The sequence below is a fragment of the Pogoniulus pusillus genome, chromosome 29 (genome assembly GCF_015220805.1).
Source record: "Pogoniulus pusillus isolate bPogPus1 chromosome 29, bPogPus1.pri, whole genome shotgun sequence".
NCBI classification, from domain to species: domain Eukaryota; kingdom Metazoa; phylum Chordata; class Aves; order Piciformes; family Lybiidae; genus Pogoniulus; species Pogoniulus pusillus.
In genome coordinates this window covers 7,546,150-7,570,709 of record NC_087292.1, presented here as the reverse complement: position 1 = coordinate 7,570,709, position 24,560 = coordinate 7,546,150, and the positions used below count along the sequence as shown (strand labels likewise).

Genomic DNA, 24,560 nt, shown 5'->3' with positions numbered 1-24,560 from the left:
AGTAGGTGTTTGTATTTGTGAGGCGCACTCGGTCATCTTCCATACTGTATTTCAAAGAACAGGAGTAGAGTACCCAGTAACACTGAAACCTTGTAAGAAGCTTAACAGGTTGGGCAGATGTCACAGAAGATCTCTACAAACCACCTTTCTCCCATGGAGCAAAAGCGTAGGCTGGCTGAACTCCAGTGATCCTTTCTTCTCTGAATCAGCCCTCTGTGATCAGGTTGTACTTGATTGGATTGCTGAGATGTAAATATCTGGTGCTTCCCACACGTTATTCAGAAAGTGTAGGTACTTGTTAAAACCCCTTAATCCTTCCATGAGTGTTCAGCAGAGTTGTAGCAGTGAATGTTAAGTATAAGTTTGAAATGAACAAAATCTTGGAATTAACTTCTTTTATCAGCTACCTGCTTAATCTGTACAGAATTCTGTGTTGAGTGTTTTTTGAGATGCTAGAAGTATTTCTGCTGTGTACATTAATGGAAATCAAGTTATGAAGAACTTCTTTTAGGTTTGTAGTTTTTACTAAATTCAGTTAGACTTGATTTTTCAATCTTTGAGTGTCACTACTGGGATGACTCTGTTTATACTGTGAAATTGTGTGATTGAATATCTGTATTTCTGATTGTATGTTCCTGGTACACAGTGCAGCTGTGGTGGCAGAGCTGGGTGTTACAGAACCACAGCTGGACTCAGTGATCTTAGATGTTTTCCCAACAGAAAAAGCTATGCTTCTATGCTAAGAGATTCATCTTCTTCGTTTTATAGCCCTTGCTTATGTTCAGGCTGCTGATAATATCAACAAAGTCAGTTTAAAACTAGCTGAGGCCAGAATCAGCATAGTGATAGGGGTGGTAAGAACCTAAAAGTTATGTTACTGGATAATTTGAGTGGGAGCATTGTTGCATCTTAAATACTAATTGTCAAGATTTCTTACAACAGAGACACTAGTACCGTTCCTAGTTTGCAGCTTATATAAATATGCATATTTGTGCAGTATTTTAGGTTCTTGTCCTCTAATGATGCTTGATACAATATTAAGGAAAGAAAAAATGTGTGTGTAGAAGAAATCTACAATCTGGAAGAGAATAGTTGAAACACAGGTGTTCTCTCTAGGATAAAAAATAAACTCTTTGCAGTACTTCCACTTTTTCTGTGTGTGCATATGAAATATGTAAGTTGAAAACTTTCTGTTAGCAGTTGAACTGCAAGGTAAGAATATTTATGTTACTCCTGTCTGAATCAACATTAAGTCAGCTTGCCAGCCAGGAAAGTTTTTTAATGCTCAGTAGTTTGTGCTGGAGTTCTGTTTCTTTCATCATCTGTGTGCTGAATTTTACTGATCTCTTGGACCTCAGGGTAAAGGCTTAGGAATCAACATTATCATGTTGATATGTGTACTTCCATTAGTCTTGCACATGTGCATCATTGCAGCCACAATGATGAGACAGCAATTGGAGCATTCAAGATGCTTATTGGGAGCTACTGATGCTTGGAAACCCAGTGCCTGACTCATAGGGCCAGTCTCAAAACCCAGTGGGTGTGCTGTCTCCATGTGGAGCCTTGACCAATGTTCCTGTGACAAGACTACTGAGTGAGTTGTGAAAAGCAAAAGGAATATCTAATTTGTTAGAACAAAAGGCTACCACAGTGGCTAGCTGGGAGTTTCCATTATTTTGCCACAGTTCTGGTAGAGTTAGTTGTTAGTTTCAGCTGCATACTGTGTACTATTTGGCTTTTGCTTTTGGTTTTCTCTCTCCTCCCACCTACCTTAGGTAAATTTGAAATTTCAAGTAGATTATTCAAAAGGATACAGAATGACACTTCCTGCCTTGGGTGTCTGATCCTTCTCATGTTATGTATTTTTTTGATTCAGATGTTCTGAGAAATGCTTAAATGGCTACCCTGGAAATGTTTAGCAATTCACTAGCCATGCTGGAGCTTTTTCATGTAAAAACCAGCATTCTTAGGGAGTGCCAGAATTTATGAGGCTTTTTAATATAAAAGCAAACAAACAACCCCACCAAAAATACCCAACCAACCAAAACAACAAATAAGAGACCAAAACCAACCAAAAAAGAAACCCCAAACAATCCAAACCCCATGGGTGATCTGCTTCTTAAAGCTAGGGTGATTTTGATTGTTGACTCAAGGAAACCATAAGTGTTTTGGTTGTCCTTGGACTTCAATGTCAGTCCTTGTCTCTGCTCTCTGAAGAGCAAACTGTAATTGGGAAATCTAGAAGCTGTGTCGCTCAAAGCTTAAAGGGGCTAACAATAGTTGAAACAGCAATTTGCCCTGACAGTAAAAGCAGCTAATGTTACCTTGGACTATGCTGGGAGGATTATCAAAGGATGTGATCCTTCCCATCTATTCTACACTGATAAGGCTGCCTCTGTGAGTACTGCATACACTTCTGATCTCACCCATATGAGAGAGAGATGAACCAACTGGAGAAAATCCACTCCATGGCCATTAGGATGCTCAAGGCTGAGCTTACAGAAGGCAGGGCTCTGCTCTGTGGGGATTTCTTGCCTTCAGATAACTACCTCAAGGGTGGGCACACAGAGGGCAGAGCCAGGCTTTTCTCTGTAATGCTCACTAATGTGCATGCTCACTGAAACACATGAGGTGTTGTCGAGGTGTTGTCTGAGTGTATGGAAACAGTTCTTTGCTGTGAGGATGACTGAGCACTGGCACAGACTGTCCAGAGGAGATATGGCGTTCCTCTGCTTGGAGATATTTAAAAGCTTGCCTGGACATGATCCTGGGCAACCAGTTTGGGGATGGCCCTGCTTGAGCAGAGAGACTGGACCAGGTAACATTCAGAGGTCCCTTCCAAGCTCAACCATTCTGTGACGGACTGCAGACTACTTCCAGTTCTGTTTCTTGTCACTCTGAATTTGACTATTTCTAGTATCTTGCTCCTTTTGTGCTACAGATGTATTTCTGTACTAGAATTTTACTAGGAAGCTACTGCAACAGTCACTTCACTTGTGGAATTAAACTTCAAAAACACTGAATTAGTAAAGTTGCAGTACAAAAGCAAGGACTTGATTTGCAGAATAGAGAAGAGAGAGGCTCCAGAAGAGTTCAGAGATGGTGCTTTAAGATAATACATTTAAGAAAGCAGAGAACTCTTTACTCACTGAAAGACTTAAGTGAGCTGCTAAAGAACCCTGAAAGTGATGCTATAGTCTGAGTATTCTTTGTCTTTTTGTGTTAGGGTTCTGCTTACCTGGCTGATGCTGCCAGACTGAGAATGGCATGCTGTGGAGGACGTGGCAGTGGAAGTGTTTAATCCCCTTCTCTTAGGTATGTTTTCACTCTTCATAACAAAATGTGTTTATAACACTTGAGTTATTGCAAATGTATCTGCAAAATAATGATGAGATGCAAGAGTACAAGGCTGACTTAATTAAAAGCCATTATAATCACAATGCAAAAAAAAAAAAATCTGTTTCATTTCTATCTCCTGATGGTTTATTTAAAATCATTTTGAAGAGGCAATGTCTGAAGTTCTTGCATTCAATGAATAATTATGATGAGATATTAAGTAATGCAGTGCTGTAAATCCTGTTGTATACCGCTGAAAGTGTTTTGCCTGAAGAGTTTCTGTAGGAGAACTTTCTGATTATTCTCAAGTACTTAATCTTCAATTTCTGCTGTGATTTTGAGGAGCTACAGGGGGTCTGAGTTCCAGGTAACTTCTGAAATTCTCATACCCATTGCACTAATGTAAAAATATGTGTAAGGTTAATGAGGAGGTACATGGACATCACACATCTTGGGAAGAGTGCAGGAGATTGTATCACAGTCATCTTTCAGCGTGGTCTAGTCTTTTAGAAACTTAAATTTACTTCTAAATGCTAATAAAATCTTCAATGCAGAAAGCCCTAAGCACCTTAATTAACAGGGAAACAATATATGCTTAAAGGTGATTTTCAGCCTCCTGCTTTTTTAAGGATGCAGAATTCTTACCAGAAAGATTCCCGTTCAGATGGGTACAAATCTTACAACATGAGAGACGCTAACTTGGAGTGGAGGAAATGCAGTTTAAACACACAGGCAGCTGAAGGGTAAGCATGAGTAGCCTCTTTGCAAGGAGTCCTTTGATTCTTTTTTCAGTCAAATATCAGTTAGTCTAACAAAGGTAAAAGGCATTGAGTATCTGCAGGTTGTTTGGTAAATTTTCTTTCCTTGCAAGAATCTAGCATAGTGCCAGTTTGCTCCATTTCACCCACGAGCAAAAGATAATGTTTACACTTGGGCAGCTCTCTGATCTGCAGATGAGATGGCCTCTGCCTGTTGGGTATCAATGTGAATTCCACTAGGAAATGAGATTTAAAACTTCTAGAGTTCTGGGGTAGGCCTTCTTTGCCTGAAGACTCACTTCAACTGTGCCGTAAGGCAGTCGTTTCTTAGTGCTGGCTATTTTAAGCCTCATGTTGAGCAGCAAGGCTCTTGCCTCTTATTCCTGTCACTGATACTCTTGCCTGAATTTGTTAGGGCAGGTTCAGAGCCAGCAGCAGAACTTGACTGAATTAAGAGTGACAGGTGTCTGATTCTTGGCTTTTTCTATTATTCAGAAACTTCTAAAAGAATTACCTCCAGGCCAGATGCTTGGCTGTCTCTAGTCCCCTGCCATTCCTGTTTTGCTTTAAGGCAAGAAATGAGGACTTCCCTTGCATAGAAAAATCTCCAGTGCAGATCTAATGCAGCATCCTCACGTTGGATCTGCTGCCTCAAATCCTGTTTCATCATTTGCCACAGATGCATTGAAATATCTTGGGGAAGGGACAAAGATGACTGCTTAAAAGTCAACTTAGTGGTAGAGAGAATATCAGCATTACATTAAACTATAATCTGTCCCTCTGCTATTTTGGGCATGCTCCTCTCTGCCCTCGTTGTTGTTTGGATACTCCTGGGAATCCAGCCTTCCCCAGTGCTGGAAGGAGTGTAGCTGTATTAGTGACCTGAGCAGAGCTTCCATTTACCTTGTTGGGCAAAGCTTGGTGCTGATGATGTAGTTTGGGTATCTCTAAGCTGAGCTGTGGTCTGTGGAGACAGGTAGTCTGGAGTTTGCAGGTTCTCCACCCTCTCAGAATTAACTCTTACACAGCAGATTAATGTAGGTTTGTGCACTTAACAAATAAATACATATAGAGGTATCCCTTAAAATTTGTAAGGGGTGTTGAAGGATTGGTGAAGTTGTATTGGTTCTACTGGAAGCAGAGGGCTCTACACATGGAACCAGATAGGTGTCCAAATAAGATTTAGGAATTCAGCCTCTTTCATGTTATTATCTTTTTATTCTCTCCAGCCTACTTGTCTATCAGAACAATCTTTCTTTCTTCTCTTGTTTCCTCCTTAAGTAATGTCTGTGAATATTTTGTGATTAAAAAATAGAATGTAGTGTTCAGGAAAAAAAAAGACATTCTGAGACTCCTGACTGGAAACTGATTTATTTTAAAATGTATCTTCAAATGGCTAAAGATAAAATGGATGTTTCATGCCACTGTAACACCCTCAGAAAAAAAATGTTTTCTAGTTTATAATGCAGTGTTGCAGTTGCTAACTGTTGACCCAGCCTTTACACTACAGGAATTTTTGGAACTGAGTGAGCAGTCAAGCAGAAGCTGAGCTGAAGCAACAACTCTGATGAATGACATCTCAAAGCAGAAAGAATGTTTTTTAATAACTTAAGGCACTGCCTGCAGAAAGGGACAACAAAGAACTTGCAGTCTATTCATAATGCTGAGTTTTTTGAAAGGGATGTGGGGGCATATGAGTGTATTACAGGGTTAAAGTTATTTAGAGAACCCAGAGAGGAATGGTAGCAAAGCTGAAACATCCAAGGTTTCTGATGCTTCCTCTGACTACTGTGATGGATAAGCTGGGTTACTCCTTTGCTTTAATTGTGTGTGTGACAAAATTTAATAGCAACTCTCCCTATCTGACAAGGAAACCTTGTATCCAAAGCAGAGGAAATAATAACTATAAATTATTAAGCTAAATGATTTGCTTGTAGTTTGCATATGCTTATGCTAAGTTACTTCACCCTTCATCAGCTAAGATGTAGTTAGATGATATTCTGCATGGCTAAACAATGCACTGTAAACTGCCCTGTAGAGCAAGACTGGTGTTGCTGAACACCTGACTTCCAAGTTGTGTGTTGTGGTCTTTTTCTTTCCATCAGTTCCAGTCTGGTCCTATTAGCTGAATCTAAATTAATGCTTGTAGTAGACTTTAAATGTCTTCTAAGGCTACTTGAGTGCTTTGAGATGGCACCACAGCGTAGCCCAAAGCCTGATCAGTGGGGGCAGCTGGGAAGTGTGTGCTGCAAGACAGATGTATAGCCAGCTCAGTTATTTGTGAGTTTCCACTGAAATCACATTTTTCATGTATGCTCTTTTGCACTGAAAGCATTGTCACAGTAGGTTTGGTTTTGTAAATAAGCAGAGAAATCAATCCAGAAATAGTGACCTATAAAGGAACACGACTTTTAAAAGGAGATGCAGACAAGTGATGATGTCATCATCAAGGGTATGAGCAAAATACTGTTTCAGAAACTTCTCATGGAAAAATTAATTACACTGCCAATATAGATAGTCAAATTTCTTCAGCAGCTTTGAGGTAGTTGCTCAAATGTTGGTCGAAAGAAAGAATAGTAGAGTTAACTTTTCCCCCCGTCTGGTAGTGAGGGGCCCTTTCTGCACACACAGTTACATGGTTTAAGTAACAAGAGTTCTCAAATGGCCTGGGAAATATGTCCTATGAGGGAAGACTGAAAGCTTGTGTTTAGAAAGAGCATGACTGAGGCAAGACGTGGGCTTTCAGATGCATCAAATCCTGTAAAGAGGAAGAGAATTATCTTTTCCTCATTCATTGGAAATGGGACAATAAGTCCTGGCCTTAGGTTTCACTAGAGACTAAGGCTAGATAGAATAGCTTCATTTTTGTAGATCTGGAAGAGATTTGTGACAGGTTTCAAACCTCTGGAAATGTGAGAAACAGGTAACACAGAGGAGCAAGAATGGCTTGGTGTAGCTGGGAATGCCTGGAAGAGCTAGATGGATTGGACAGTCTCTTGACAAAAGCCTTCTAGGTCTAATCAATAATGGGTAATAAAATATCCATCTGTCTACTGTCAACAATGATCCATGCCTTTAATTCCTGATGTGCAGTGTGCAATAGAACCAGGGTGTGACTAAGAGCTTAAAGGCAATCTACAGGCAAGGTTCAGTTTAGTGACCTAAGGAGCGAAGTTCTTTTTCTACCTATGACAGATTGCAAACCATTAGAAAATTGTTGATTTAAAATAGACCTAAATCAAGGTGCAAATTTCCCAGTGTGCTCCTAGTCTTTGCAGACATGTGGGTCAGCTATATAAATTTCAGTATCTTGTGGACACTGGTGTCTAGCACATGCATTGTAAATCCAAAAGAGCACAGAGGTAATGTGGTGTAGTATTTAGTGAATTTCTAGTTAGGCTTTTGACTTCAAAAAGCAAACAAATCCAAAACCTGAAATAAAATTTGAGGATTTGACAGGTAGAAGACAGCTAAATGACTTTGAAATGTCTGGTCTCTTTTAAAATATATTCCAGAAGTTGATTTTCTTTGATTTCTCTTGGTGACTCAGTGCTTTTGACTGTCAGTTTTATTTCAATGAAATATTCTCACAATTAAACTAATTTGCAAATCAGGATTTTTAAATGCTGAACCACATTACACTGGTTGCAATACCCTTGATTTTTCTTCCTCCCTATCCCAGCCTTATACACTAGGAAAAATTATCTGTCTAGCTTTGATTTATTTTCACAACACAAACTAAGCTTGTTAAGTCCAAGTCAATTATAATGAAATGTTTGAGCATATGTCAGCTTCCCAGAAAATTGTGTTGTGTAATCCAGCACTCCACTATTCTGACATGCAGCAGAAATGTTTCCAGTGGAGGAATCAATCAGAAGAAATGAATCGTCACCAGTGGTGGGGAGGGAAGGCAGAAATATTGTCCTGTATGAGTTACCTTTAACTTACTTTAAAGTGAACTTGGGCTACCTCTAGAAAGGTTGTAACCCAGAATAGCCTTTTACACTGGAAAACAGCATTCAAGTTGTTTGTTGTATTCACCTTGGCTGACACAGAGGGAAAGATCAGCAGCTGAGGAAGTAACTTCCTCTGAACCTTTGATCCCACATTCTGTTGCTGCTCTTACAGTAGCCTTAGGAAGAATAACTGTCAGACTTCTCTTGCTTGAGTGTATCTTTAGTATTTCATTGTGTTCTGAAGGAAATAGTCCAAGTTTACTTGTTCCATTATATTATCTCTTGTTGAGGAAAAATATGTTGAACTTCTTCTTTATTATCCTCTTTCCTTTGTAAGCATGTGCTCTATAGAAACCACTGACAGAAAAGTTATTGCACTTCAAGTGGAAACCTCGGAAGATGATGTCAGCTGTTCTTTGTGCTAGGAGCCTTAAATAGAGTTTCAAGGTGAAACTATTCACTGCAGATATGAACCTGTCATTTTATTTTTAAAGTAGAATTTGATCACTAGATTACAGTAATCCTATTCTTGGCACACAAATTGCAGAAAGAAGTCTGAGATCAGAATCACTTTCAGTACAGTGTAGTTCACTGAATTCTTCTGATATGTCAAGGTTTAGAATTCTACTTGAGTGACTTCATTTGCTTTAGCTTCTTCAGAACATCTTGTGTGACAATGTCTAAGTAATTGGTCTCTTGAAGTGATAGTAAAAGAAAACAGGTAGCTATGCTACTGTAGCATGCTGTGTTCATATTTATGTAGTTGGAGATGGGGAAATGTCATCCACTTCTGCCTTACTAAATAGGGCAATGATGGTGCATAACTGCTTCAACACTTAATGTTTTAGGGTGGCTTTATTAACAGTCCTATCATGCATTTACTGAAGATGGTAACATAATTGAAATGAAGTACTTAGGTTTGTTTCCACATAGACTGGAAAATAACTCAGCATGTATTTTATAGGCTTGCTTCAGCAATAGACAGTTAGGAATCTCAAAAATGGAAAATAGTACTGAGGACACTGAAGATAGGTAACACTCTAATCCACTCTTGTCATGCTGATAGCAAGACAAGGATCTGTGAAGCCCAGTGTTTGGTCTCTAATTGCAGCCAATAACAGGCACTAAAGTGTGCAGAGAGGTGTGCTGTTGAGGAGTCTCTCTGGCTTGGCAAGTTCTACAAGTTGTACTGTGCCTGCCCTGTTGCTGTTAGTAATCCTTGATGGATTTTCTTGGCTATAATTGTGTCTTTCCACTACACTGAACCTGTTTTACCATTTGAACAATTTTTGAGCATTCCTCTTTGGATTGTGCTTTTGCACAGAGTCCTGAAGCTTTCTGCTGGGTGGTAGTTCGTAGTTGTGAGCCCTTACTGAGTATGGATTTGTAAGGTGATGTGAAGGGGACTAAGTTCAGGAACTGTGATGAGAATAAGATACAGGAAAAGAAAAGTACAGCAGCTGAGGGAGAGGAAAGTTTTGGTTAGTCAAGACTGAAAGGTAATGTTTTCTATGTTTCACATGGGACTTGGATACAATTTTACCTTCATATGCGGAAGCAGCAACAATTAAAATTGCTTTATATGATGATGTACAGATGCATTTGGTATGTTGTGAGGATGATTCTGGTTTTGCTAGAATAGGGCAAGGATTTTTTGACTCTCAGAAGGCAAAGAGCTGAAGCAGGAAAAACTTTTTCTAAACTTAGAGGGTGATTGTATGTTCATGTAGGGTAGGAGAGCCCTGCAGAGGGACTGGCTGGCTGGGTGGATAGAGGCCAATAGGATGAGATTTAACAAAGCCACAACAACCCGAAGCAGCACTACAAGCTGGGGACAGAGTGGCTGGAAAGCAGCCAGGCAGAGAGGGACCTGGGGGTACTGGTAGATAGCAGCTGAAGATGAGCCAGCAGTGTGCCTAGGTGGCCAAGAGAGCCAATGGCATCCTGGCCTGCATCAGGAGCAGTGTGGCCAGCAGGACAAGGGAGGTTATTCTGCCCCTGTACTCAGCACTGGTCAGGCCACACCTTGAGTACTGTGTCCAGTTCTGGGCTCCTCAATTCAAGAGAGATGTTGAGGCGCTGGAGTGTGTCCAAAGAAGGGCAACAAAGCTGGTGAGGGGCCTGGAACACAGCCCTGTGAGGAGAGGCTGGGGGTGTTTAGCCTGGAGAAGAGGAGGCTCAAGAGTGACCTCATTGCTGTCTACAGCTGCCTGAAGGGAGGTTGTGGCCAGGTAGGGGTTGGTCTCTTTTCCCAGGCAACCAGCAACAGAATGAGGGACGCAGTCTCAAGTTGTGCCGGGGAGGTCTAGGCTGGATGTTAGGAGGAAGTTCTTCCCTGAGAGTTATTGGCTTTGGAATGGGCTGCCCAGAGAGGTGGTGGAGTCACCGTCCCTGAAGGTGTTCAAGCAAAGCCTGGATGAGGCACTTAGTGCCATGGTCTAGTTGATTGGATGGGGCTGGGTGCTAGGTTGGATTGGATGATCTTGGAGGTCTCTTCCAACCTACTTGATTCCAAGATTCTATGTGGTCATGAAACTAGAATGGATAGTACTACAGAACTTAGTTTAGTTAAACACTGGTTTTATTTTCTTTTTTAAATTAGAATCTTGATGCAAATTTCAGCAAGAGATCTCCTGAACCACTGTTCTGTAGCTCTGCAATAAGTGGAAGGGAAAAAAAATCATTAGGTTTACAAGCTCCTTGTGCAGGTGCTATGTGAGTGAATTCTGGGAAAGTTTCATGCTTATAAGAAGCTTTAAAAATTTTTATTGCAGAGAATTTTTTTTAAGTCTTGAAGTTCTTTCTTTGGTTTTATCTCTTTGTTTATTCCATCACATTCCGAGACTTTAATATCAACCTACTTTAAAAAAGGTAAGTAAACCCACAGACTTGGTTTGAAGTCCATTATACTGAAGTGCAAAACCAGACAGTCTTGGTTTGCTTTTTATTCCTTCAGCTGTCTAGGCACAGAATTTACAGTTGATTTTTTTTTTTTTTTTTTTACAGTTGTGCAAGGAGAACTAAATGATTTGAGAGATCAGTTTTCTGAATCTTGGTTAATTTCTAGCAGGTGGAGCTTTAAGAAAATGATCAAACAGTGATGCAGTCTACATGTGCAATATGCAGACCTCTCTGATGCTAATACTATTGCTTGAGAGCTTTGTTTTTGAGCAGTGGTTTATAAATATATTGGCTGTGCAGACATGCTATTATCCAAAGCATGATCTTGTATACCCAGACAAGATTTTTCTCTAGCAAATTGTACCCTTTGATTTTTTTTTTGCCATAAAGTGTATACATCTGAGTGTTCTATTCATGGGCATAAAAAAGCTTTAAATAGAACTTGCCATTTGTGTTTCATGAATCGTGCATTCATCAGCATGTGTGATACATTATTAATCATTAATCTGAGGATTCAAGTGTTGTCACTGAAAACATGCATCTTAACCCATTTTAATAGAACCAAGGCAGGAAGGGAAAAAAAGGCCTTGAAATAATTAATTGCACTTGAATTTTTTTTCTTAAGGCTGGTTTAGACGAAAATTGAATTGCTCTGTTTGTACTTCAGAAAGGTTATGTACAGAGACACAGGTGGAAAAATGATATGTGAGGAAGGAGATGGGGGTCCACAGTTATATGGTTTATTAGTGTTCTGCCTGTGAAAACCACCTGCTTACTAAATCTCTTGCACTCAGACTATGAAATGCACCTTTTCTTTCTGAGTGCATTGTAAGCAACACCAACTGTAGAAGGGGGAAAGATTTGGGAAGCTTCAGCAGATCATGCTAAGGTTTACTGAACTGTCGTCATGTTCCCTGAATGTAACTTGATTTTTTGGTGAGAGCTAAGATAGAGGAAAAGAAATGCCAACATCAGCAAAATGTCTACAGAATTCCCAATAGGTGGTCCAGACTCTTTATAATTCTCATCTTCAGTTTACCCACTGATACAGCAAGAAAGAGAAGTAAAGATAAGTTTGTTTAATTATGAAGTTATTTGGGGCCACTTGGACTCTTTGTGAGCTCAATTTAGGTTCAGCTTGATTCTGATTCAGTTAGGTTTGGTTTCAATTTCATCCTCTTCCTCAGTGTTTACAAGGTAGGCTGTTCCATTGGGTCTTTTTAAGCTATTTTGTGGCCTGAGAAGCTTTCCACATGTATGGCCAATGTGGATTATATAGGATGATAACAAGTTTAAATCCAAAAGTGGTAATACAGCCAAATTGTGCATGATGCTAACTCCTTCTGTGACTTGGTGCAACTAATTGAAATAAGAATTAGTTGAGATGCTTTGTTAGTTTTGAGGCAGATGTTTGAGGGTTTTCTGACACAGCAGAAAAAGAGGACAAAGTGTTAAGAGCAGGAGACTATCTGCAAGCATGACAGCAGCAATGGAAATTTAAGGCAGTTTTTAGTATGCCTGGTGGACTGAGTTGGTAGCATCTTAACTAAACCTGATACAGCTACAGCTTTCTTGATAATTCATGCAGTCTTTCTGAATCCTCTTCTCTAGTGCAGGCTTTCCTAAAAGTTATGCAAATATGTTGGATACAAATCAGTCCATAATATTGAACTGTCTGGGTTATTGGGCTTGTTCCTGTTACAACTATTAAGGTTTTTGCTCATAAAAGCCTGTATAGAGGCAAAATACTGCTATAGGTCACTGAAGTCCTCATCAAACTCTTATTAAACCTAATGTTTGGGGATTTTTTCTTAACCTATATAACATTCTTTATAGATTCATGTACTTCCTTGATGTCTGTTTCAGGAGAGAAAGTCTAAAAAACTTCCAGTGTGGCATAAAAAGACCCCAAACAGATAAAAGCAATAAAGCAGACTGTATACCATGTCAAATATTCTGCATTTGTGTGTGTTTGCATACTTGCATCCAAACCCATTTGAATTCTCTCTGTGTGTATATACACTGTGCTTTGTTTCATCAAAACTATGTGAAATTAGTTAAAAGTGGTATGAATCATAATGACAGGCTTGGTGCCTTGGTATCCAAGATACGTTAACATGCTGATAAGTTACTTGTTTTCCTGCTGTGAGAACTGGTTGCTGTATTTGATTCTTTAGCTGAATACAAACTAAATTAAATCTTCAGTGACCTATATTGTGCTCTAGCTAATGACCAGTTAACCTCTGGTTAATTTTCTGTCTCTTGGTGTCCTGGGAACAGGGACATGTTTACTTCAGTTGCCACAAACCTTTAGAAATGTACCACTGGCATTTATTATTCCAGAGCTGTGTGTTTTAATAGAAATTAGCTAATGGGCCATGGGGGTCTGCAGAAGTTGTAGAATGCCAATGAGGAGTTTTCTTTCATTTTTTTTCCTCCACCCTGATTTACATGACTAAGCTTTTAGCTTTTCTTGGCTTTGTTTTTGTTTCTTGAGTATTGATCTGTCTCCTGTGGAGGAAACAAACTGTTTGCTTAACGTCCAGGAGGACACTATTGTTGGCAACTTCCCAGGGACTCCCCTCTTCTGCGTGCTTTAATTTAAACTGGAACCAGCACAGACCTTGACAGGGGAGTTTGCAACTAATGCAATTGCATTTTCACAGGGCTGTGTTATGCAAATAGTTCTGAATATAAGCATAAACTAGTAATAATGAAGATCGTGTCTAAGGGCAGATATGAACACCACTTTTCTGATGCTAATAGGATGCTTTGGCACCTGGGTGGGCTCATCTATGAAGTCCATGTTCCTTTTCAGGAAATGAAGTTAGACTGAGACAACAACTGGTAGAGCAAGGCAGAATGATTACCCGCACCCAGTCCACATTGGCTCTGTCATGAATCGGTGACATAATGCACAGTCCAAACTAACCTGAACCTTTTCTGACGCGTAGAATGTTTGGTGCTTATATGTTGGAAAGCAGCTGTTCCAGAGCCAATCCTTCCTTCTCTGCCTGTTCCTTAAAACTTTGACCACAAATTTCCTTTGGAGATTAAATCCTTACTTTCGTTTGTTTGTTTTGCTCTGCCTATGACAGCCACAGCAACAGGTAGAAACAGCTTACTGAGTCCTCAGCCTTACAGCTTACTGAATGCTCAGCCTTAGCCTGTAGTGTGGCTGCACTGCAGATAGCAGATGGAAACTGTTATGCAGCAATCCTGGCTCCTGCCTTAGCCATGTAAGCAGACGGGTTTGGAGGGAGAGTGGGGGAGCTTGGGCTATTCTGTGGAGCTATGGGACACTTTTTTAGGCACTTGTTAGTTTTATTTTGGGACTTTTTGTGACCTAAGAATCATTGCTTGATGATTGCATGTTCAAAATATGTAACACTGAGAGGGAAAAGAGTATTCCATGAGAGGATTATTGGGAATATGTTCTGCTCAGCCTCTCTTCAGGGCTTAGAGCACCACACGAAACAAGCAGTTTGTGCTTGTGTGTGTGCTGTTGGGTATATTCTGCAGTTTTGCTGCAGACCAGCTACTTCCACCAGCTGGGGAGAATTGTCATTCTCTGTGTCCTCATTTTCTTGATTATCTAGTTTAAAAAAACAAAACAAAAAACATGGAAGAAACTTTCCTGAGACAGGATCATACATTTCATCACTTGCTGTGAAGCCACTGCCATCCAAATAGGACTCTGCATATATTCTACCTGGTGATTAAACCAATTTCTTCTTCTGACAGCCTGTCTGTAGAAGATCTATCACACCATGTTGTCCTGGGTGCTTCAATCCTTCTCATTTAAAAGAGAGCAATAAATTAAGTGCTTCTGTAGAAGTAGCAATGAAATTGTGGGTTATGTTGTTATAATGGGACTTTGTCCATGAACTTAAGTGATGAACAAGTGTCCTGTATTCCTCTTAGTGGGGTAGGGTTGTTTTTAGTTGTGGTTGGTTTGTTTGTCTGTTGTTTTCTCTTGTGTCAAGTGAAGAAGTAAAATATCAGCCTCTGTGTTGATCTATTTTACTTGAGAAAGAACTCTAAAAACCAGAAAGTGGCAAAATATTAAGTTCCTTTCTCTTACTGTCTGGAACATCTTGAAAATGTAATTTTTTTTTCTGTCAGTCATCAGAGTAGAGGGAATTCTGTGTACAAAGGAAGCTACAGTGCCCCACAGCTTAGTCCCTGGTCTTTTCTGTTTATGAGCTTATTCTGTCAGGGTCTGTTAGTTTTGGTATTGTTAGCGGTTTAACAGGATTTCAGACTTGCTGGTGGTCTCTGTGGGTCCTTCCCCTATTTCACCTCTGAGTATTCCTACTGTTAGAGGGAAAAAACAACTGTGACTGAGAAGATTGGAATTACAGAGTGTAATTCCCTTATTCATAAATTTATAAGGGAGTTGCCTCTTTTCGTTTGTGGTTGAGAGGAACCAAATCAGTTTTGGTTGTTTTTATAAGGGAGGGAGTGTATTTCTTGGATATTTCAAATCCTAAGCTTAGTGATAGCTTTTTATTGCGTTCTCCTCTGGTTAAGAAGAAATTAAATGACAAAAGTTATTCCTGCATAGATATTTGTGCTGTTTCTATGAATTGGTACAAATCTGTGGTCAGTGCTATTGAGCCAGTGTCAGGAGATCTTGATCTGATTGAAGGCATAACTTGAGTTCCTTCAAGACCAGGTAAGACAAGCGTAGTCACTACCTTATGCTGGCCTCTGTGCCATGTGATGTCTGTTCAGATTCAGTTTTGTGATTAAAAATAGTTTTGCCCTTTTGTTCGAGGGGCAGTCTGACATCTATCAGAAGTAGTTTCTGAGTACCTTGCATTGGAATGAATTGTCATCAGCTTGTGAAAATGAAGGTATGGAAGCATAAGAAAAATGGAGAAGTTAAATCATTTCTGAAATAAGACTTCAGAAATAATAGGAATGCAGCTAAAGGAATATAACTTCCACTGCATGTCTGCTTGCAGAAAGGGAAAACATTGAATGTCTTAGTAAATAATCATTCTGAACTGCCTTTTTTATAGAAAAGAAATAATCTTCTTAATGGTTTTATTTCATTTTGCATACTTAATGGAACTTTCAGAGCTTCTACTGCTGTATTGAGCTCTTTCTTCAGTGCACTTTAAGCTTCCTGTAGGTGTCACCTAAACCAATGCTGCCTACAGTGCAGATACTTACGGAGAGGTAATACCTCTGCATAAATATATTCTTGTATAGGCAGCCATGGTATGAAGAAGCTCAACACACAGATTTATGCTTGCAAATCTCTTTTGGAATTGTAAACACTGTAAAACCCACTGTATATTACTTGGAGATTAAATCTTGATTTGAAGATGAACGCGTTTCAAGCCAACGCAACAAAAAACAACCAAAAACCCACAAAGAAGCTGACAACAACAAAAAAAAACACAGAATTGGGTTTTAATCCTGCAGACATGATTGTGAGTAGCCTGTTAGTGACACTGAGCAATCTACTTATTTAGCCTGGTGGATATAATTTCAAAAACCATCTTCCCAGAAGTTAAAGTACAAGTTGCCATACAGCTTTAGAGATGAGGATACAGGATGTTAGTCCTGGATGCTTTTGCATACTTGTGATGGTTTGGGTGTTACCTGCCCCCCCACACTTAAGAAATCACCCAGACTAAACTCATCTGACTTTGGAAATTGAATGAAGCTTATTATTTACAGCTTAGCAGAATATACAAGCAGATATTTACAGTATATAGAGTTATGGACAGAAATATGCAAGGTAAAAGGTAGTACAGAAACACAACAGCCCTCCCAGAAACCTGAGTCCCCAGGAAGGGCTCCCAACCACCCCTTCACCTTCCCCCTACCCCTCTCAACCTTACCCCAGTCCCAAGGAAGAATGGTGGTTCAGCCAGGGGGGTTAGAAAGCAAAGTGGATTAGTCAGAAAAACAGCAGAGAATCAGAGGGGGAGGTTGGAGAGAGAGATGCAGCTCAGAGCTCCCCAGCATGAGAAGCTGAGTGCCTTATCTGTGTTTGTATTCTTGTTCTTTTACCTCTCAGGAAGCCTATGAGTGAAGTAGACATCACCATTGTTTTCCTTCCATGCCTGTAATCTAGTTGTTCTCCCCAAAACATTCTAGGTAGCTTCAAACTAGCATGATACTACTTTGTTCACTATCCCCAAGATTTAAATTTGTACTTAGTGTACCAAAATTCAGTTTTGAACAATATACCTAAAAATGCCTATTTCAAAAATACCAAGCTTTTAATTACCATCTATTTTTTTTTTCCTCCTCTTGGTGCTCCCCAATTTGTTTGACAAGTGGCTTTCAACACAGAATGCAGAATTAAGTCACTTCTGCAAGGCTGCTCTTCTTCAAGGCAGAATTTTACAAGCCATTATTTCCTCTCCAGGTAGTGCAGATGCTCAACACTGATTAAGGAAACTTACCTCGAACCACAGTGTTTGCCTAAACCACAGTGCTGCAAAAACAATACTTTACTGAGGTTGTTTAGAGAAAGAATAAAGCATGACTGTATCAAATTTTGTCAAATGACTTCTCATAGTTTCAGCACTTGAATTTATATAGAATAATTTGATATTTTTTTTTCCTATGCAACTGACTTGAAGTCTGCAAGTGTCACTTTTGCACAACATCTGACTATCAGAGTAAAACTCAAAAAATGGAAGATACATAGAAAAATATGTTCAGTTTGGAGGGTGGAGGGAAGAAGTAGCCATGACTTCAATAGCGAATTTAATCTCTTGTTTATACCATGTTCTGTTCTTGCTTTGATATTAAATTGGACTTGAGTGATTTTTGGTGTAGTTGCCCTGGGATGTTCTCAGCTCTTTAGACCTTTCTCTTTGAAGATGTCTTGATCACCATTCAGGAGGAGTTGGCCTTTGGGCAGCTGTATACTATAATGTATGTTGGTGATGCTTGTGCCACAGGTAAGCTTCTTCCCGTGTGTGTTTGGAGTTTTGCTTATTTCACATTTGTTAAAACCAAGGAGGGGTAACAAAGGGAACAAATATGTTTTAAATTGAAATCAGGAATCTCAGATCATTTGATAGGGGTGAACATGCCACATGAGCTGCGTAGGGGCTCTGCTGAAGAGTCTCTGCTACTGAATATGTGGCCTTCTGAAAGGACTCGTGGTTGATGCAGGAGATCACTTGCTGCACAGTGTTGTAGTGACTTCTTTGCTCATGTGCTGTGTTTCAGATGCAGCTAGTGAGTTTCCTGAAAAGCACAGGAGGGGAGAGAGCGTGATCCACTATCAATGTGAAGTCTGGAAAGCCTTTGCTTTTAGCTCTGTAGCCACAGGATTGGGGTCCCCAAGTGAATACATAGATGTACTCTAGGCATTGAATTGAGGCATACTCAGTGGAGCCAGTAGCCTTGACAGCCTTTTGGTGCTGCTCTAGTTGTGTTCATTTGCCCAAAGGATCTTTTTGTTTCGATTATAATATATTCACTACAGAAATTTGGGGTCCAGTATTTTGAATTGACTGTGAAGTATTATTAAAGGAATACCCAAAGCCCATAAACAATTGAAATGGAAATGCCAATTATTTGCTTGCATGCTGAATTTCAGCTTCTACCTCTACGTTCTTTACTCTGCATCTTTTTCTGATGGTGACTACAAAGAGAAGTCAGAAAGATTTCCAGGATTTTATTAAAACATGAAATCAAACACTTTCAGACTTGTGACATTAGGAACTTCCTCAGTGCTTACCTCAGATAGGACTTTGCTGTGCCAGAGGTATTAGATACACACGGGTAGAGAGAAAAGAGCTCCACATTCAATATAAATGTAAAAAAGCTTGAGACGCTGCTGATTATCTGTTGCTTTGCATGAGTAACTACAGCAGCCTGCACATCTGTAGGATTTGGCAAAGAGACCAAAACTGTAAATCCTTTGCAGTAGTACTGCACTCAGATTAAGTTGCTGTGAAATCTTTTCTTCAGTCACTAATTTCACACTCTAGAGATGGAACGCGGAAGGTTTATACCATATAAATCTTCATGTAGTAACAACTTCCTTCAGCTTTAAAATGTTTGTAGGAATTGTTACTTTTGGACAAGAGAATAACATATAATGCCTTTGGAATAAATACTGTGGCTTGTTTGGGTATTTTGTTTTGTAACTGTAGCATCCATGACAATTTAGAGAACGTTGGGAGAGTGAGGCCCAAAACATATTTGCACTGTTAGAATTATTCTGTTGACTGTGGCGGTGATGAGCAGCAATAACATGTTTTATCTCTGTTTGGAAAGGAAAACTTGATTTTGCAACATCATCTTGTATGCAACAGGAAAAGAATGTAAAATGAGTAAAGCAGTTTGTGAGAACTTAGACAGATTTTTGATGTAAAAAGTTTTCATCTCCCTGTCACATAAACCTTCTGCATCCTCCTGTTTGAAAAGGAGGTTCTCAGCTGGAACACCTGTCCCTGAACCCAGCAAGGTAGTAGGGGTTGGCCTGGTTATCAGCCATGTTAAACGTTTGCTACATCACTTGGATGTTAGAGGATATATTTGACACCTCGCACTCGCTTTCACCCAACGACTCTTCCCATTCCCCCATCTCAGTCTTGCTTTTATTTTGATAGGACTGACTTTTAAGTCAGTGACATGATGTCAGTATGATACAGTCTGATGGGATAGGAAAAATACTTCTTGGGAAACAGCAGCAGAAGTCATGTTTTGTGAAACCTGCTGTGCTCTGTTTGTGTTGCCATGAGAAGAACGTTGTCAGTCCAATGCTGTTCCCTTTTACACACTTGGTAGCTGTCGTTGGCAGTGCCCTGTGGTTTATATTATGGAGCTAAAATTAGGTTTGTTGCACAATTTGTAGGTTTTACTAAGCTCTTCTTGATTATGAGGTATAAATCTACAATTAAAAATAGTTGCAGAAAGTAAAAGAATTCAATCTGGAGGACTGCTTTCCTTCTTTCACCCTAGAAACCTGTTCTTTGCGAGGCAGCAAGCTTTTCTTACTGTCAGACATCCAACTGACCTTGACTTCAGTCAAGTAAAAATCCTGCTCTGGCGTTTTGCTGCACTTGTTACAAAGTCACTAAGTGTAGTTCTGCAGAAGTTCATATTTGACTTTGTGAGTTGGTTGTCTTATGGACTCTTTCATCTCCTGCTACTTGAGCTGAAGCTGTACATGAGAAGTAAATTGCATTTGATCTTACAGCATGTAACTACTAGAAGAGGCTGGTGAGGTTGTAGACACCAAACTTGTTCATAATCCTATGAGATTCAGGTTGAAGGGTAAAAAAGTGACATAACAGAACAGAATGTTCCAGGCCATCTGTGTCTATTGTTTCTGAGCAATGTTTAACTCAGCCCTTAGTCTCTGTCTATGAGCTGCTTTCTTCAGCTTGTTTGTGTGCCACCCTCCCCCCTTTTTAAAAAAACCTTCCATGCTGCACATTTGTTTTAGCAAAATGCTCTCTCTAAATTAGCTGCAAAATTGGCAGCAGGCTTCAGCTCCTGCATCCACAGCTTGCAGGACTGTGGTCCCATTTCTGATGTGGTACATGGCTGATAAATTTTAATGTTACTTCTGTTAGCAGATGTTGGATGGGGAAGGATCTTACAGGGAACTAGATGTTGAAATAGATATGCTCTTAATGCTAACAGCCAGGCTCGAAAGGCTTATCTATGAAACAATTCCTTCTATCTTTATTTACTTGTGTTTTAAATAAAGGTAGAAAAATGGCTTGCCTTTTTTTTTCCATTTGTCCAAGCATGTAATATTAGGAAGTGATGAGATGTCCAAGAGTGAGGAAATAAAGAACTTTGATACAATGCACTTCTTGCTGTTTGTTACTTTGCTAAATATACTGAGAATTGGTTTGGGAGGCTGGGGAGAGTTGTGGAGGTTTTGTGCTCTTTGTTGGTTTTGATTGGTGTTCTTTGATACCTACTGTTCCCCATTTCCCCAACATACAGGCATAGATTTGTGTTTTTCATGTTATTGCTGGATAGATCACTGTTAATTCAAACACCTTAACTTTATAAAGATTGCCTTACTGCATTTTTTTCCAAGTATTCATATTCATTAGAAATATTTGATCTAAAATAATGGCAAATTGAAACATTTTTCCATCTGCTTGCCTCCTACTGTGGCCTCCATCTACACACATTGGGATAAAACCAAGGTTGAAACAGATCAGCAAGCAAAAAATTGAACTTGTTATAAAGTAATTAAAAATGTCCAATTTACTTCTTATATTCCATGTTGCCAGGTAAATGCCTGGCAGTGAGTGCAGTTGTGTTCCCTGGGTTGGCTTATTTCATTAAGGTTGTGTTTTAGGTTTGTATCATGTGTTTCTTAAACCTCCTCTTGAAAAACAGTGTTGCAGATGCATTGTGTGTCTGATAGTGCTGCACCTTAAAATGTCCAAAATACAGTTATTTTTGTATGTGTTACTTGAAATGGACCAAGCAGCAGCATCTTTATGCAGAGGTGAATGCTAACACACCCTTGCTGCAGTTGATGTTACCTTTTGTCTCAAAATGTGGCAGGTGTTTCTGATCACTAATGTGAAATTGTCTTCCAAAGCTACCATAATTGTGGCTGCAGTTGTGGCAGTTATTCATATATGCAGTCTGTGCTGATCACAAAGTTCACCTGTTATGCCTGGTTAAGTATGGCCAGAAAGTTGTTAGACTTTAGCAGTAGCTGTGATTTTTGTGCAGCTAATGTGGCCTCCAACTAAAAAGCAAAAATGTCTCAGTTTCAACTTCTCTTTCAACTAGAGATTCTCTTTCACTTCTTTGATCAGTCTTTGACAGTTTCGGTTCTTCTTCTTGCCTGCTATACTCTGAATAGCTGTACAGAAATACAGAGATTCATCTTTTGTAAGAAGCTATGACATGCTGGTTTCTATTTTCAAGCAAATTCTTCAGAACAGTATTTGTTAGCAAGAGCCTGAAGCTAATTGTGTCTGTAAACTTGTGATGCCACCTTGTAGTAAAGGAAACTGCAGTGACATGTCTGGGCCAGAGCTCTCTTCTTTTTAATGCTGATTCTTCATCTTTCTGCAGACCTTGCCTTGCACGTGGTGTGCATGATGAATTATGAGAGAAATCTGCCCCAGTTTAAGGTGTATTTTATTAAGTGCATTAAATGTAAGAGATTGGAGGAGCCTTCTCCTTTGACACTGAATCTCTTCAGAATTCCTTCTGAGCATTCTTGTTAGAGAAGTTGTTTGAAAACTGGTTTTGTTGGGAAATAAGATGCACTAGATTGTGTGTAGTGCTTGTTGTGCTGTCCTGTTTGCTCTACTGCTCTATCACAGAAGGGGCCTGTGGAGGTCATCTAGTTAAATTCTTTCCATCGGGAGATGGCTTGAAAATAAAGTTGTGATTTATTACTCCTGTCTGCTGCTTAGATATGGACCATCTCTTTCCAAGTGAGGTGCAGCTGAAGTATCATTGTCTGACCTATTCATTTTATCCAGTCAGCCTCTGTTATGAAGGTGTCCATCCCCATTGCCTCTGGTATCTCTGCTAATGCAGAGTGCAACAGAGATAGCTGACTGCAAGAAGTTACTGGAGACAATCCAAAGTGCTTCCTGAATACTTGTGCAGTAGAGTTCTCTGTGTGACAGAACAGGAATATGCTGTGAATATAATCCACTCACAACCCACACCAAGGGGAATGAGGGGACAGCATAGCTTGTGTGGCAATGTGTGCTGCTACTGCTGAGTTATCTTTACCTCTAGAAGCTGTGGTCTGTGGAATAGACTGCAGTGGGACAGTCAGGATCTGTAAATTGCTCTACCTGGAAAGAGAGGACTCTGAACTAGATGCAGTATAAGATGGAAAACAGGAGTATTGTGAGCTCTTGGCTTTGTTGTGGCTGGATGGTAGTGACTAGTTGAGGGGATTGAACTGAAGCCATCCTGTCATCTCTAACTGGAAGGAAGATGGGGTTTTTTGGCTGTCTCCAGTCAATGGTAATGATTAGATAAGGGTTACCCAAAGGCTGCAGATTGCTTTAACCACTTCAGTTTTGATGAAGTTGTGCTGTTTCCTTGGTAGTTCCTGTTCTCCTCCACTAGCATTGCTTCAGCTTTTCCTGGGCTCAGTGAGAGCATGCTCTTACTGGAGCTTAATTCTGTACTTCACTAATGTAGCCATCAAGCATACTTCATCCTGGTGGCTAAAAAAGAACTTGGAGCTAAAAATTGTTGGAAAGGATGAGAGATTAAAGACCAGAATAATGTCTTTGCTGTTCATTTATTCATATAGAAAGAACAAGTGAAGGTGGAGTGGGGGGAAGTTAGTGCATTGTATTTTGCAGATTATCCTTACTGGCTCTCATGTATAGGCCTAGATTAAACCTCCCTTCTTGCTTGTTTAAATAAAATGGCAAACTTCTGATTGTAATAACAAAAATGAAAGTCTAAAGAATTAATTTTCTGCCTAGTATTACAGTCTTTGAAGTTGGAATCCTTCTCCTTCTGTCATTCTTTCCTGTTCTCTCTGTTGCAGTTTCTTGGTACCACCATTAGTTTGGATAGTAGCTGCCTTTCACTGGCAGCTTGTTGCACAGTGTGATATTTACCAATATGTGATTGGCAACACAATTCACTGTCTTATTTTCTTCAAATGTTATATTATCTAGGCCATAGACTAAAATAGCTTTGTACAGAATTTAGCAGTAAGCCTTTGGGAGCTCTACCCTGGCTCTTATCATATGAACACGTTCCAGTTTGAACCTTGCAATAACAAATTAATGACAAATAACAGACTGTATCCTATAGCAGGATGCTCTGAGCTGGTCTATTTTGGAAGACAATAATTGTTTCTAAAATGTATGGAGAAATATGATAGCCATTTGTTAATGTCCACAGAATAATGCTGTGAGGTTTTTTTTTCTTCAAATGAACCTTTTTGTCTTAAAGGATTTTTCACAACAAAAATATCCTACTCCATAATGCACACTTACCAAAATCAACATGCAGAGTATGTGATTACAAGACAAGCACAGTTGGCATATGAATATCAGTTTTAATTGAGGCTGTTCCTACATTCTGTATGCTTCAAGGGAATTAATGGTAGTGTTGCAGTCCTTCAAGAAAAATTAATTATCCCTGCTGATTCCTAGTTCCTGTGCTTAACCCTATTTTTTGATAGCCCAGCAGGTTTGGAGAGATGCTGCTTATTTATACAGAATATGTCATTGCTTCAAGGGGAGGGTGTGGGCATTTAAAAATTCACCAGCTGTTTCGGGTCACTTACAGCTTAAGCAGCTCTTCCGTTTTGAATGATTTATTTAGCTGGCCTCTCATTGAGTTGTCAGCAGTTTGCAGAGACTGTAGCCATGTGCAGAAAAGATCCCAATTTGTCAGCTTGAGAGGAGGGGAGTTTGCAGCTAGAGAGATAAAGGAGTTAGTTCATTCTGTGGCTCTGAGTTGTTGGCTATCCCCAGATGCAGCACTGAAAGGAAGGCGGCTCTTAGTCATACATTTATGATTAGAGACAGAAAACAGAAGGTTTTAGTGTGAGAGGTTCACAAGGAAGGTAGCAGAGATGGAAATGGAGTATTTCTTCTCAAAGACGTGAGAGAATGTGCATGTGTGCACATTTTGTACCTCAGAG

The 24,560-nt window shown here is 39.7% G+C and overlaps 1 protein-coding gene across 3 annotated transcripts in view; it reads left to right on the top strand.

The window, feature by feature from the left end:
- SULF2 (sulfatase 2) overlaps window positions 1–24,560 on the top strand; it is a 151,706-nt gene that overhangs the window by 7,159 nt on the left and 119,987 nt on the right. For all 3 annotated transcript variants that reach the window (XM_064167569.1, XM_064167570.1, XM_064167571.1), the window contains exon 2: window positions 3,227–3,315. The gene's annotated coding sequence lies outside the window, so the exon portion shown is untranslated. The remainder of the gene's footprint in view (window positions 1–3,226; window positions 3,316–24,560) is intronic.